Source organism: Anarhichas minor, unplaced genomic scaffold, assembly GCF_050575085.1.
Source record: "Anarhichas minor isolate MPS153535 unplaced genomic scaffold, ASM5057508v1 ptg000051l, whole genome shotgun sequence".
Lineage (NCBI taxonomy): Eukaryota > Metazoa > Chordata > Actinopteri > Perciformes > Anarhichadidae > Anarhichas > Anarhichas minor.
The window spans coordinates 3,370,588-3,385,282 of NW_027466497.1; the positions used below are offsets into that span (position 1 = coordinate 3,370,588).

General features: G+C 41.0%; 1 protein-coding gene across 10 annotated transcripts in view; it reads right to left on the reverse strand.

Annotated features, from left to right (window-relative positions):
• Positions 1 to 14,695, reverse strand: part of thrb (thyroid hormone receptor beta) — a 77,669-nt gene that overhangs the window by 28,009 nt on the left and 34,965 nt on the right. For 6 of the 10 annotated variants that reach the window (XM_076112809.1, XM_076112803.1, XM_076112810.1 and 3 more), the window contains one exon: positions 4,302 to 4,368. The gene's annotated coding sequence lies outside the window, so the exon portion shown is untranslated. Of the gene's footprint in view, positions 1 to 1,061; positions 1,116 to 1,596; positions 1,817 to 4,301; positions 4,369 to 4,567; positions 4,653 to 14,695 lie in introns of those variants that run through there. The other 4 variants (XM_076112812.1, XM_076112804.1, XM_076112807.1 and 1 more) reach the window with 3 other exon arrangements.

Sequence of the window (14,695 nt, forward strand, 5' to 3'; positions counted from 1 at the left end):
ACTATGTACTACGTGCTGCTGCAGCAAATAACACATGACAGTATGACAAAGAAATGTAAACTCACCAGCACGGCCTCATCAAATGTTTTCACCGTGCCTACTACTGTCAGCACTTAGAAAGCATAATGCAAATACAATTGATGCTATGCAGTACGAGCTGAATATATATGAAAATATATAAAAGACACTGATGCTATGATACTGAGTGAATGACGCTTTTTAAGTTATGAGATTGTGTGGGTATGTAAAATGCATATTGTATACAGATTTTGACAGCTTTGGCCTTCACTCAAATTTATAGTGTGTGTGCTTGTGTGTGTGTGTGTGTGTAGTTGTGTCAAAGCTGTGACACAACTACACACACACCTTCCAGTGGAATCATGACAAACATTTCCTGCAAAAACTCAGACAGAGTAGCTTATATTAAAAAAAAGCATGCTGATATAACTCACAAGTGTTAGGGGTAAGGAAGGAAACAGGAAATAGGCTCCTAATGGAGTACATGCTGTATCTTTCCTCATTGCTAGCATCCAAATATCAGATGAAGTGGTTATTGCTACCTAGAGTTCAATGGGACTAGCTGTATCTTGCAAAGTCTTAACAATTTTATACTTTTGTTTTAGCAAAAACTAGTAAAACTACAGTTGATCTCAGATGAAGGATGCTCTGAATCACTCTTTTGTCTTTGCGTTCAACATGAGTCCTGCAGATATACTTTACCACAACAGTTTATGTCTGTTATTAGTTAGTTTTTCATGCTTTCTTCAAATGCCAGCGCTATCCCGTAAAAGCTTTTTGCCAACATGAACGAGGGCAACAGATCTTTGAGAGGGGAAAGCACAGCAATGCAACAAGTCATCATAATAGGGGCCGAAGCTCGAGGCACGAAAGAACTCGACATTCTTTGAGTCTGACATTAAGGTAATGAAAAACACATTTGTATCGCAACATCCCCCACTTTCACACTAGAAGAGCGTTTAGAGAGCATTCTGTAAACCAGCCACTGTCACATTGAGGAAGAGAAGGTCGATGGAAGACTAGATTAAAGGTTTCACACTCACCATGTTCATGCTCTCACATCTTCAAACTGATTCTCCGTGAACCCATTTCTAACTTTGGCATGTTTAGTTAATAAAAGGAGGAGCACAGAATGATGCAATGCATAAACAGGGTTTTCCCCACATGTCAATAGTTCCGTCCCAAAACATTTTCAGAACTTCACACACTGAAATTTGTGACAACTTCTGCAGACGCTATGAAACTGAAACCTTCTATAAATCGTAAAAATTGAAACTTGACATTTCCACCACATGGTCAAAAGTGTCGGCTGTGGTAGCAGGACCATCCTCTGATCAGCATAATATCACACCTACTCTGCCCGAGTTGATTCTACGTCAAGTGATAAAGTTACTCAGAACTACCAGAGGTTCGTGGTGGTTAACACAAGTCAGCCTGAGCTCTAAAGAAAAAACAAACACTTCAAACATGCATAAAAGCTATAGATGTATATATTTATTCATTTAGGCTTAAATCTGGAAGTAAACGTGGTCTGTTGTGAATGTGTGGACGTTGGCTCGGGGCTGAATTGCAACTTACCTTTCGCTTTCTGTTTGTCAACGTGTCTAACCGAGTCTCGCTCAGAGAAGGCTCATTCTGAAATCTGGCGTTGCATCCACAATGTGGAAATCAGCTAAATATTCAGCCATGACATTGATAATCTTTTAGACAACACGAAGCTACACTTTGTGTACTCCAACAGAACAAACACTAGCACTCCTGGTCTCCAACTCTCGCTCACATTTCCACTGTTGTCTTCCGGCAACAAGTCACGTGACACAATATCAAATAGACCGCAGAAAGAAAAAGGGAAGAAAGATGTTTTATTTCTCTGTAGTTCCTTTCACTAATAACAATCTGAGCCTGTCACTGGCAAAAAACGAGCACTTTTAGTGGATGCACATTGACAGTGAGGAGCCCGTTTAGCGGCTGCAGCCCACTAACTTGATACTGGCCAAATTTCAAAATGTTTTGTACCCATTACTCACTTTGATGCAAAAACACAGAAAATAAGGTCCAGATTGAAAACACTGAAGTTACCCTTTAAGTAGGGTCCAAATAACCAACCTGTGGAGATCAGTGTTATCTTTGATAATTCCTTGTTGGCTCTTACGTCTCCCTAGCGTTTTAAATGTGTGGTATAATTCTTTTTGGAAGATAAAACCCTGGTCTCAGAGAAGAAAACTAATATCCGTTGTTGCCAAATTGGTAAATGTAGAGTTCATGTTTTAATTGGACAGTAAATGTTGTGCCTCTGTATACTACTGGGCTCTTATATGAACAGATCTCACCACACTTCAACAAAAATGAAGACATTAAGATTTTTCCAGAGCTTTCGGCCCTATTGCATAGCCTTCCATGCGTCATCACATGCCCTGAGAAACTTGCTGAAGAAAGCTGTGAGATTTGGTTGTAAAACCTTTAGTTTAGAAGAATACTACACTATTAACATGTGCAACGTTTTGGTGTCCACATACCTTTGTATGCATTTGTCAGAAAACACTGGCCTAAAATAGCGAACTGTTTATAAAATGTTGCGTACACATTGATCCATCAGTATTAATGCATCAAGTATTAATCTACTTTAAGTACTGTCCAAATCTATCAGACACCCCAACAGTCTTCACTCGTAGTCTCATCGTGCGCAATGTCTGCCTGCATCACAAATCAACACCGGACAAGCAGCGGTAAACATTAGTCACGGGCTTTGACCAACATGCATCTTATTTGAGGTCGAATTCAGATAAGACTCGATCTTGATCCACCGACCATTATAATTAGAGCTCTCTAATACTTTATTTACGAAGCTGCATCACACTGTGCAACGTGATACAGGTGCATCATCATGGCAACTGGTATCACAGAAAGGACAGCAGATGGTGTTTTCATTAAAGAATTCAAGCTGATAGAGGAATCAACCGAATGACTTTGTGTCGGGAGTCTGCGGTGCGCTTATCATATTACATTAATATCTCTAGCTGCCGAAAAAAAAAGAAAAAAAAAAAAAAAAAGCACACAGCCCAATGTCAGAGAGGATCGCTGATACACGGGGGGCTATCGGGTGCGTTTTGGAAATGCTACAGTGTTCCTGTTACACTGTGCACAGTCATGAGCATGATCCATCACCGGAGACTGAGAGAGCCGAGCATGTCCAAATAATACATCGGTAGTATTACAACCAATAATCCATGCAGTGCTATAACGGCCAGCAGGGAGAACACAGTCATGACGAATGGCTGACAGCTGCAGCTAACGCGTCACCTACAGACTCATAAATGATGTTTGGCATCCACGTTATCATCATTACATCTTTAGCTCCAACACATTTTCCTATTTTATGCATGCAGACGGAGGCCTTTTTGTTCCCCCTCTGACATCTCCTCTGAGCTACACGGCAGTCTGTTTGTCTTCTTTTTTAATAAGCTGTCACATATATTTCCCTCCTTGCAACACACTGTAAGCAATGCTGCTTCTGTCCAGATTCATAGCAACGCAAGCCTTTGCAGTAAATGTAGCAGCTGTCTTCATTTAATGGTCACAACAATTTCATAAATTTTTTTGTTTCTTCCTGATTAGCTGACATTAAATCAATCACAGTGACGTTTTGATGCATCAGCTGTTTTAAAATGGGTGCTGAGTGAAGCAAGTTTTCCACTGCACCTGAATGAACAGCAGCTTTAAGCCTGTAGGGGAAGCGTTTGCGTTATGTGCTCTTTATAGCCGGCATGCTGTTCTAATGCGCCCATGTGACGGTCAACATGTTAGTGTAGCGCTTTGATTGGAGTTCGGACTTAAAGGACTTCTCGTCCATGTTGAAAACATCTAGAATTCTAATTCCTGATGAAAACCATGACATTTTCCCAAAAGCTACAAAACACAGCTGCTAAATGGATCTTGAGGTAAGATTGACAAACTTTTAAAAATGTGCTTGAAAAACGACATGCACGACATGACCCAGCCCTGTGACAAAACATGCACACTCTGCTGCTGTCAGTCCCAAAGACAAGAAACAGAGTCAACAGACAGATCCCCAGTCTGGCACATAATGATTTAGCCTGGATCACTACCAAGATTTGAGCTTCATTACATTTACATCACGACTCGCCACTTCTAGACCCTGGTTTTCTGTGTGTGTGTCTTGGCCACAGCAGGGAGGTCTAGTGGGGGGGGGGGGGGGGGGGGACTGTGTATTGGCAGGGTGCAGGTTTCTGTCTGTATGGAATTGAGCAAGATGAAGGTCTTACCAGAGGAAGTGGTGAAGTCTGACTCCAGGCAGCGCTGAGGAGCTGCTGAGCTCCCCGAGAGAAACACCTACAAAAACACACAAACGGAGCAGAGTCAAGCTAATGAGCAACTGAGATGAACATCACGGTCCAGCTATGAAAAACCAGTAGGTCCTCAAGAAGGCTAGAAACAATCGCAGACATGTTGCCAAATTAGCCCGAAGGCATTTTAAAGTTTAAAAGCTCCTCACTGGGTGAGGGCAAAGACATCGAAAACACATACAAACCTCATTGTGAGGATATTTAAAGGAAGTAAATATGTCACAGTGAAGCACCGACACCCGTTTTATTGCCTATTGTGCTGAGTACGTGTGGCAGGATGTACAGTAGTCAGATCACTACATCCGGCTCAGATGACCTATAGCAACACTATCCTCAACACAGCAACTCCCACAACGGCTTTAAAGTAACCTCTGGTGGTTGCCACATGTGGTTACCACAACAAATACCACCCCCCACGCTGCATTAAGGGCGAAGATATCCCGGGAGACATTTATTTTCTCTTTTGGACCCTCAAATAGGTCAATATATCTTTTTGTTGTGTGTGTGTGTGTCAGCCGAGAAGAACGACATTTTGGAAGGAATTCTGCCATAAATAAAGCAACTATGACAAAACGACATGTGCAGGGAAGCAGAAATGCTTGGGTTGGAATCCAAGTCTGGTGTTTTGCCAAAAATCAATGGAAGTTATGTTAAGAAAGAAGAAGAAGAAGAAGAAGAAGAAGAAGAAGAAGACCAACCAAAAAAAAGGAGCGGGTTTTCCTATGACAAGAGTGAGAAGGGAAAGCATTTGTTTATGTCATTAATGGGCTGGTCATCTCTCTCCGACAGACCGCAATCACGTGTAATCAGACTTAATGGGCACTCTAATGGGAATGCTTTTCCTCCCTCCATGCTGTTTCCGTAGCACTCTTCAACTTCAACACACTTGTCCACACACAAACAAGTGTGCACATACGCAACTCATCTGGGGCAAACGCAACGCCGCACTTTTAGTCTGAATTATTGTTTTAATAATACCGTGTATACACAACAGTACAACATAATCAAGTCCTATTTGTGTGTAATGCTAATTTACTCATTTGCTTGTTCATATTCTCTTCAGGTCTGATTTGTATTTATTTGTTTGCAGAGGCTGAGTCTCAGCCGGTTAAAGCTCAGTTCTGTCTCCTCCTGCTCTCCATCAACACTTCTACAATCTTACAAACATACAGTTTACAATGCTCATTAAAAGGATAAGCCGCTTTTATTCATTATTTGTGCAGTCTTAGCCATCATTAGTTATGAGAATGTTGACGAGACCTGGGAACACACAATAAAATCATTACTACAAAGCAGCGGCGCCATAACTTGTTTTTAAAAACCTTCCTTGTGCAGGAATACATGTTTAACTATTATGACGAGGGAACACTGTGAGCTGTCCGACTTCTTTTTAGAGATGCTGCATTGAACCCACATCGCAGCAATTAACGTGCAGCATAGAAAGGTAAGGACTCATTACATGGGTCCAGATGTGGGGATGACAAATGAGCAGACTGTCAAAACCCACAACAATTGTCCTGCGACCTCTATGCACGCACACATGTTTTGGCAGCTAGTTAACCGCCTGTTGGAATTAAAGGCACACAACATCTGTGTGGATGCACTAGAAATAGTGTATACACAAATCTCATAGATTTGATTTCTTGGCAAAAATACATTTTGTTAAAAGTTGCAGGTGGAGTTTTAGACCTTTAGAAATGTTATGGATCTGCCTTTCTGTCAGTGGGTCTGGATCACACACACACACACTTTATGATGTTGTTAAACTACTTTACAGTAGTTGTTTAGCTTGTACATAGAAGCTGTTGCCTGCTAAATACAGGATATTTACAGAATACACACTTTTCCACTGATCAACAGGTGGCGGTAACACACCTAGATATGCTGTAATGCGCCATTTAAGGCAGACAATGAACTGGTAAACATGGATGTTAAAAAAAACAAATAATAATAAACTTTTTCAAATGTTTTACTGTGTCTCTGAGTAGTACTGCATATAAACTAAACTTGTTAGTGGACAAGAAAACTCCACAGGGCCCCTTTAAGAAGCTAATGCAGGTATTTCCACAGTTCCACACTGTGGACAGTGGTTTTAAAATGCACCATTTAGCGGTGTGACGAACACTGAACATGGAGGAAAGAATGCATTTCCAAATTTAGTCTGCTAAAAGTGGACCTACTTAAGTCACCAAAATTGCCAAACAAGCAATGCACAGAACATGTTTCCCCAAGAAAAATGAATGAGTTGTATATATGAGTGCACATAATTCACTATTACATTATAAATCTGAGTTTTCCACTGAAAAATCTCCTGCACTCTGATTTTAGATATTAATCCATATAAGTAGATACACACTTAATGCCTTTTCAGCCTCAAATGCAATCTATCATCCTGTATTTAGCCAGGCAACAGCTTCTATGTACAAGCTAAACAACTCCTGTAAAGTAGTTTAACAACATCATAAAATGAATAGAAATGAAACTGAAATGGCTTGTGTTACGGCTGTGTATGTTCCCTGTGCCGTCCCTTTCTTCCCTCTCTAGAAGCTCTGCCCAGGTGTACCTGCATTGCTACACGAGGTGCACCTGGATTGGAAAGGAAGTGCTTAAAAAGCTCCCGTGCCATCAGCCGGAGGGAGTGGACAAAGAAAAAGGAGTTGCAATCCATCGAATGCCTTCCATGTTCTTGATTCCAAACTTTACAAGTCAAAAACAAACCAGATAAGCCAGCAGCACTTTCCAAAACATTTTCAGACTGTGATGCTATTATCCAGAAATGTGTGTGTATGTATATATGTTGGTGAAGAGCGACACAAGGAGAGAAATGAAAAGAAAGTGTGTGTTGAAAAAAGAGAACCACCCACTGATGCACACTGTTACTCAGTTTCCATGGTGATCCGAGTTATATTTGACAATGTGACGCACGCTTTCAGCATCCACTTTTGCTGTTAGTCTTCATCTTTTCCAGTGCAGTGAGCTAAAAGTATGAATGGTTCAGACTAAGGAAAAGTGAGCTAAAATGACATTTGGGCCCCGTGTCTGTGGCCTGGAGACAGTCCACAAAAGACATCCGTACGACAGTCCGCACGCGTGACTGTAATGGTGTAAAATGGTTAAGTTAAAGTGGAGAGGTAGGGCAGAGCTCCTCTTCAGTATTTTCCTCCACGGGCGTGTCAAGTGGTCTATGGAAATATTAATGAATGCAAGGCGCTCTTTTGCCTGTGATCCTAACTCCCGAGTCCCCACTTCATGTGTCCAGTGTGATCAGCACCGTGTGCTCCAATCAATTCACTACTAATTCGCAAGAATCAGTACTCTGTCTGGATGGACAGAACTTGCAGTGTGAACTTGTGCTCTGGAAAGATGCAAGAATGTGGTCAGAAATGCAATGACTTGCTTTTAAAGCTCACAAACATGCTATGATCCCTTTGTTTCTCATGCCGGGTGTTCTGCTCATATTAGCAACAGTAGCTTCGGGGGACGATCACCCGCATCACCTTTTCTGCAGCGAGAGGCGCCTCTATCCAGTTGTTTACAACAGCATTCTTTCTTTTTTTTTTTGCACTCTGCTGTCATTGTGCTTCAGGCACCTGACGTGCCTTTGTGTTGTTTTTGTCTTTTGGAGAAACGGTCTAAAAGCGCCGCAGGTAAACAAATATTCAAATGCCCTCCATAACTGCGGCTTTTTCCCTTCTGTCCAATCAGTTATAAACATAAATAAGATGCTTCTTTTGCATATTATCAACATATAAAGCGGGGGGACATTTTGAAACAGAAATGAATATCATGATAAAAGTAAAGAGCATCGGGGTTTGTTGGGTCATGATTAAAACCATAAATCATAATGTCTGTACTTAGGTTGGCGTTTGGCAGCAGTTGACTTTGTGGTAACTGTGGTCACCATGAATCACTGAAGAAAATATATTCCTCTGCTTCCTCAGGCTTCAATCTAGAGCCCGTTGGCTGGTGGAATCTTTGAATCCACAGTTTATTTTGGGGTTGTTTTACCAATTTAATGTCCCTCGTCTTTGGTGATTCACAATGGGGAAAGAGACCCAAAAGATCCTTGGTTCTGAAGGGGCAGAAATGCACCTCATTATGATCTAAGGCCAGTGCGCTGGTCCAGGACCGTGTCCAAGTGTTTCAGTTTGGGAAGAAAGCTGGGGCGCTTAAGAAAACCACGCTACTCCATCGAGAAAGGCCCCGTGAGGAGCCACCACAAAGCACGAGGATGATCTGCAAAAATGAAAGGTTTACGTGGTTTTGCAGTGACACGCTCTGTATTTGTTTTCACTACAATACAGAGAAAGAGACAGAAATGATGCAATAACTTTTCTTTTCTTCTGACAATGTAAACACAACACACACACACACTGTCATTATCAATCCATGTGCTGTCATGTTGGGGAGAGCCATGTATCAGGATTATGAGCTTGATCTATGAGGACTGGATACATCACTCATTACCATATTTGCAAAACTTCTGTTGTATTATTTTCTGTTAATTACGTGAGAACATGCATGTTTAAACACAGTTTTTAATGTTTATTGTGTTGATTCTCAAAAATGAACGAGGTGATTGCTTTGTACATGCACACAACAGCAGCAGAGAAGCAGAGTGCTGCACTGAGAAAAGTGGTCTAATGAGACACATTTCCACTTCTTTGTATCGATCCTAAGACATATTTCTAGTATTGACGCTCGACACAAGATTTAGTATCAGTAGCAAAAGGTACTTTAGGTTTTAATCTGCCCCTGCCCAGTTTTCCATGTGATAGGAACAGCAGGAAAGGTGTTTCTTATCTTTAAACTCTCCTCTTCAGCTCCTAATCTAATCATTGTATTGAATCTTCCATTCAATGTTTCAAACTGATATCCTGGGAAAACTTTCAAAATAAAACAGGAAACCGGTTTAGCAAAAACCCAAGACCATGACAAGCGGTAATCTGAATGTAGCATTTTCAGATTAAGTTAGTCCAATTAATCAGGTTTTACGAGCATTATTCGGACATGTATACAGTGCACCGGGAATACGCCCTTTGCGACAGATGGCCTCTTGCCTGTTTACAGCGGCGTAGTCTGTTCTCGTGCATAGCCGAAAAAAAGAATAGCTTGAACACGGGTTTGCAAAACTTGCAGAACGGGGACAGCGAGAGGGACATTTAGGTAGTTTAAAGGCGTAGCCACAGGACGTACCTCAATGGAGCGTGTTACGTATAGTACAAGTATATAATTAGTTTTGTAGGCTTTTACTGTAAAGCAGCAGAACGTGTTTGGTTTGTATCAACAGTAACCTGAAAGCAAATTCATTACATCTTCAATAGCACAAAGGAGATTGGATCAGAAAACAGTGTAGTGTGTTGAAAAAAGTGAAAGTAACAACATGAAGGTCAGAGTGAAAACTGAACTTCAACGATGGCACACATCTGTGAATCAGACAAAAAATAAAAATCACCATTAAAGCACAAGGAAGCAGAAAGCCAAGTCAATGCTGGAGGCAGCGAGTCCATTACTGAACCCAAACTTAACATTATCCTCACTAAAGATGAACAGCTCCTCTAAGAAAAACATTCATATGCAACCATGTAAATATTATGCATCAGGAACAAACACTGTTATAGGGAGTTGAGGAGAGGAAACGGCCTCCAGATGTGAGGCTAATTTGATTTAAAAAAAAAAAATATATATATAAATATCTCTCGGGAGCATTTAAAAAAAAAAAAGACAGAAGAATGTCAAGACCGACCCTCAAGGACACGACACCTTCCAGTGAGCAGAGCTACATGAAGAAAGCACAAAGGTAAAGATAAGTGACATAATTGGTCTGAGTCAAGCACCCGAGGAAACAGCTGGGACCAAAATGAGTCACAGCTGTAATCACTACCTGTGCCAATTCTACAAAGTGTTGAAAACATTATGTGAAGATGTTACATGATGACACCGATATTCGTCATAATACTGCAGTAAAAACACTACATTCAAACAATGTTCCACGGAATGGGTCATCTCAGTTTTCTAATGAAATTTGCACTCAAGCATCGAAGTTCAGTCTTCACCTTTTATGAGCCGTTTTTTTCCAGAGCTTTCAGCATCAGCGGATGGAGTTCATCTTGAAAACTCTCCCTTAGAAACATAACTTTATACTCCATCTGCTGATGAAGATTATGTGATATGTTTAAGGTCCCCTCACGAGCTCACGGAGCTTCAGAACTTGTGTCCAGTCCACCTATAACTGTTTATAACTTTGACTGGTAGATTAATCATTCAGTCCATAAAAAGGCCATAAAACAGTGAAAACTGCTCATCAGAATGTCCCAAATACCAAGGTGCTATCTTCACATTGCTGCTTTTGTCTAACTATCAGTTCAAAATAAATGTGGTGTCGCACTAGTCAGTTGCCAAACTTTTGCCTCCGACTTCTCAAATAGGAGCATTAAATATTTTTTTTTGCTTTATCGTCGTAAATTTAACATTATTTTAGACAGCTGGTTGAATAAAACAAGACATTTTAAAGACTAAATGATTCATTGATTGGCACTCTCCTTCATACTTTGTGGGACTGCTCAGGGATAAAGCTTTCATGGGGAAGAAAACTATTTTAAAAAGTAGAACTTTCTTCTTCTTCTGGGAGAGGTAGTAGAACATCATCATATGATATACTGTTATTGCAAAGAAGCAAGATAAATGAGAATTATAAAGGAATTTATGTAAGGAAGTGTAATTTCATGAGTCTGTATAGTCAGCGTTGGCCTTTGGATTAATATGTAATGTAATAGATGTGGACTAATGAATTGTAGTGAGGGTTGATGAATTGAAATCTATTATAGATCAGCTGATGATGGCATAATATAGAATATTATTTTTAAGACAGAATGAACAGAAACTCAGCATTTGGTTAATTGGTCATCAAAATAAAATAAAAAAATCACGTCAATCTTGTCTAAATCAACAATGACGATACGCAGTAAATCCTCATATTTGAAACGTCGGAACATTTTGTTAATATTGCATGAAATCATGACCATGAATCAATTGTCAAAATGATTGATGATCAATCTTCTATTGATTTACTAATCAATTAACTGACTAACTGTTCCGACACGAACTGAGTTATTGCCAAAATGTATGATGAGGATAAATATGAGGGAAGATTACAACCGCAGAGCAAATTGTGTGTGTGTGTGTGTGTGTGTGTGTGTGAGACGCAGAGGCTTATGTTGTGAACATGCAGAAAATAATGTGCAACATAGGGATTCTGCAAATGAAGATGAGAAAAATATGAAAATTTCATGCATCTCTTGCCTTACTAACACCACCACCTTTCTCACACACACACACCCCCCCCCCCTCCCTTTCAGTCTGACAGTCTCTGCCTTCGCCTGTATGAGCCAGTGTGGGTCACATCAGGACAATGCGCCGGCTTGCAGACTCTGTTTGCAGCAAAACCGAGGTCTTTTTTTTCCCTCCTTTTTTTCCAGCCTCATGGACACTATTTCAGGGGCCCAATAAAAAAAAAAAAAAAAACACAGCAAAAAAAGGGGTGGATGAAAAAAAAAGAAGCCCTTTTCAAATTGATGACAGCAGTGGGCACCGAGGGAAACCATTGAAACGAGTGTATAAAGCAGCATCATAGCGTCTGCCTGCACCCCCCCACCTCCCTCCTGCCCCCCACATCAAAAGTGCGCGCCCATCCTGAGCCGACAGAGCTCCACATCGCTGCGGTGCATGCCGGGTAAGAGAGGACAACTCAGGACACATGCAGGGACTTTAAGGATACTGCAGTAAGCTGTTCACAATGAGAAAAAAAAAAGAGGGAAAAGATGCAGAGAGATGGAGGGAGGGAGGGGGGGGGGGGGGGCGAGGGGAGGGAAAGGAGACAAAAATACTGACTGGATCAGTGGAGGATGGAGGAATGGAACATTTCATTCTGACAAATATGAACGCAGCGGTTCTGTTTTAACTGTTTACGCCATTAGATCTGCATCAGTACACCGAATCGCTGCTCTGCAGCAGTGTACGACCGAGTCTGAAGGATTTTTGGACAGAAATCTTGGTTCTTTAATTTCAGTAATTTTATATATATTTTTCAGGCCACCTTAAGTCTTATATTCATTATGAAGAGAAGCCTTTTCTTTCAGTTTGCTGTTTTTATCTAGAAGTGACGCAGTAAAGCAGAAATACACATGAAGCGATAGATGAACCGATTGTGTGATTTGGTTATGGGTGTTAAGACTGTTAACACGGTTAATTATAAAATGCTGCATGTCATCAAATTGAAGATCTTTTCACACATTTAATTAACTGCAAAACTCTAACTGTAAAAGAACTGTGATTTTCATTATCACTGAATCTGGTCATTCTTTTTGAAAGGAATTGAATAGTCATTTAATGATTAATCAATCAAATCAACAGCATGCAGCACATTCTATTCTATTTTTTCACACGCTGCTGTTTTGGTAACTCACTTCACCTGGTTACGGGTTAGGGAAAGTATCCAGTGGCAACCAGTTCACCTGAATGCCTTCACCTACTGCAGTGAAAAACACCCGAACAACTCTTGCACTGGCAGCATTGCCACTGAATGTAATCCATACAGCAATAGTGTTTCCACCAAATCATATTTGGCAAAATCATTTAGTGGTTTATATAAAAGGGAAGACGGGGACAAGGTTGACTCTATAGAGCCTCGTGGATTTATTTAGATACAGGCGGTGAGGAGGTGGGACAGCAGGAGGGATGACAAGATGCTGCTGGATATAAACTGAAAATTAGAAAATAAAAATATCACTGTGCCACTGGTACAAGAATGAATCTAAGTAGATTGTATTTCAAACACTAATCTGAAAAGAACACATGTTAAAAAAAAAAGTAAGATCAAAAGAAATTTAAAACCTTTGGTACCTCTTTCCGTTTCACATCCTAACTTGGGTCACAGTTTTACCCCGGCAGCGTCGTTAACACTGACCTTGCATATTTGTGTCAACTCTCCCTCCCCCAGCTGCTATTTAACTGCCCGGCACCGCTGCGACCGCCACGGCGCCGACATAGAAGCATCTGCTGAACTATACTATATGAAACCGTGACCCCCACCACGATCTCTGTGTGTGTGTACAGCGGTATCTGAAGTGTGTTAGTGTGTGTGAACTGGTTTCACCACGAGTGCCCAGAGTGTATGCCTGCAGCAGAGAGGGAGCGCCACAGGAAATACATGTTCACATCCTGTGTCAGCGCGGATCAGCCGCAGATGCTGCAAGATGTGACATTGAGGCAACCAGCGTCCAGACAGAGGCAAATCCAGGGGAAGTCCCGCCTGCAGCCCTCACACTGTTAAAATCCTAATATCACTTTAATATCAATACAATACACGACAGAGGCTACGGTTAAGCAGACTGATGGCTTTCATCTCATAACATCCGATGTGGACAGTGGATACAATAATACTAATACTATACCTTGCATGTCTGCTAGGGCTACAACTATTAAGTTTCATTATTGATTATTTTCTTGATCAATCAATAAACCATTTAGTCCCAGAGCCCGAATAAACCGTTAACACATACAGGCCTACAACAATATCTCCTAACGTAAAGTACTTTAAACTAAAGAAGCCAGTATGTTAACATTCATAATAACAATCGAACATTCATTTATAAGAGACATTGTATCACAGATTAGCCCGTTTTCATTCCCAGGGTGTCAAATACTGACGCTCTGACCCGCCCCTCAGCGTCCGATACCGACGCACGAGGCACCCTTCAGTGTTTGTGTGGGACACACCAGGCTTTTAAGTAACTACAATGTAAAATCAGAGCCTTTAGAAGCTCAGAGAAAATGCTCCTGTGGTGTGATGACGGAGTAAAAAGACAAAAAAACAAAAAACACTTGGAGGGTGGGAGGGGAGGCGGATCAAACAAATACAGGACTTTCAACCAATAGACCGGTCTTCATGTCTCTAAGTGAAGTTATTTTGAAGTTACCATTATGATGTTTGTGACATGTGTGCACTTATGTTACACTGTTTAAATTATACACCGTTTACGCAGTTACTTTAAGCCAAACCAAGATGTTCTTCCTAAACTAAGGGGTTTTGTTGCCTAAACCAAAGCAAGTGTTGTTGTTGTTTAAATTCACGTGTTCACCTCCCTCTGTGCTCCCCAGTGTGTTAGAAAGTGACACCAAACGGTGCTGGAACGTGTTGCTCAGATCGACTGACTGCACGCCCACAATGCCTGTATATAGTATTACTGTATTCCTGAACAGCTTAACCCAGACAAGACCTTAAGAGAGGCATTATCTATTATTGACAATGGTGT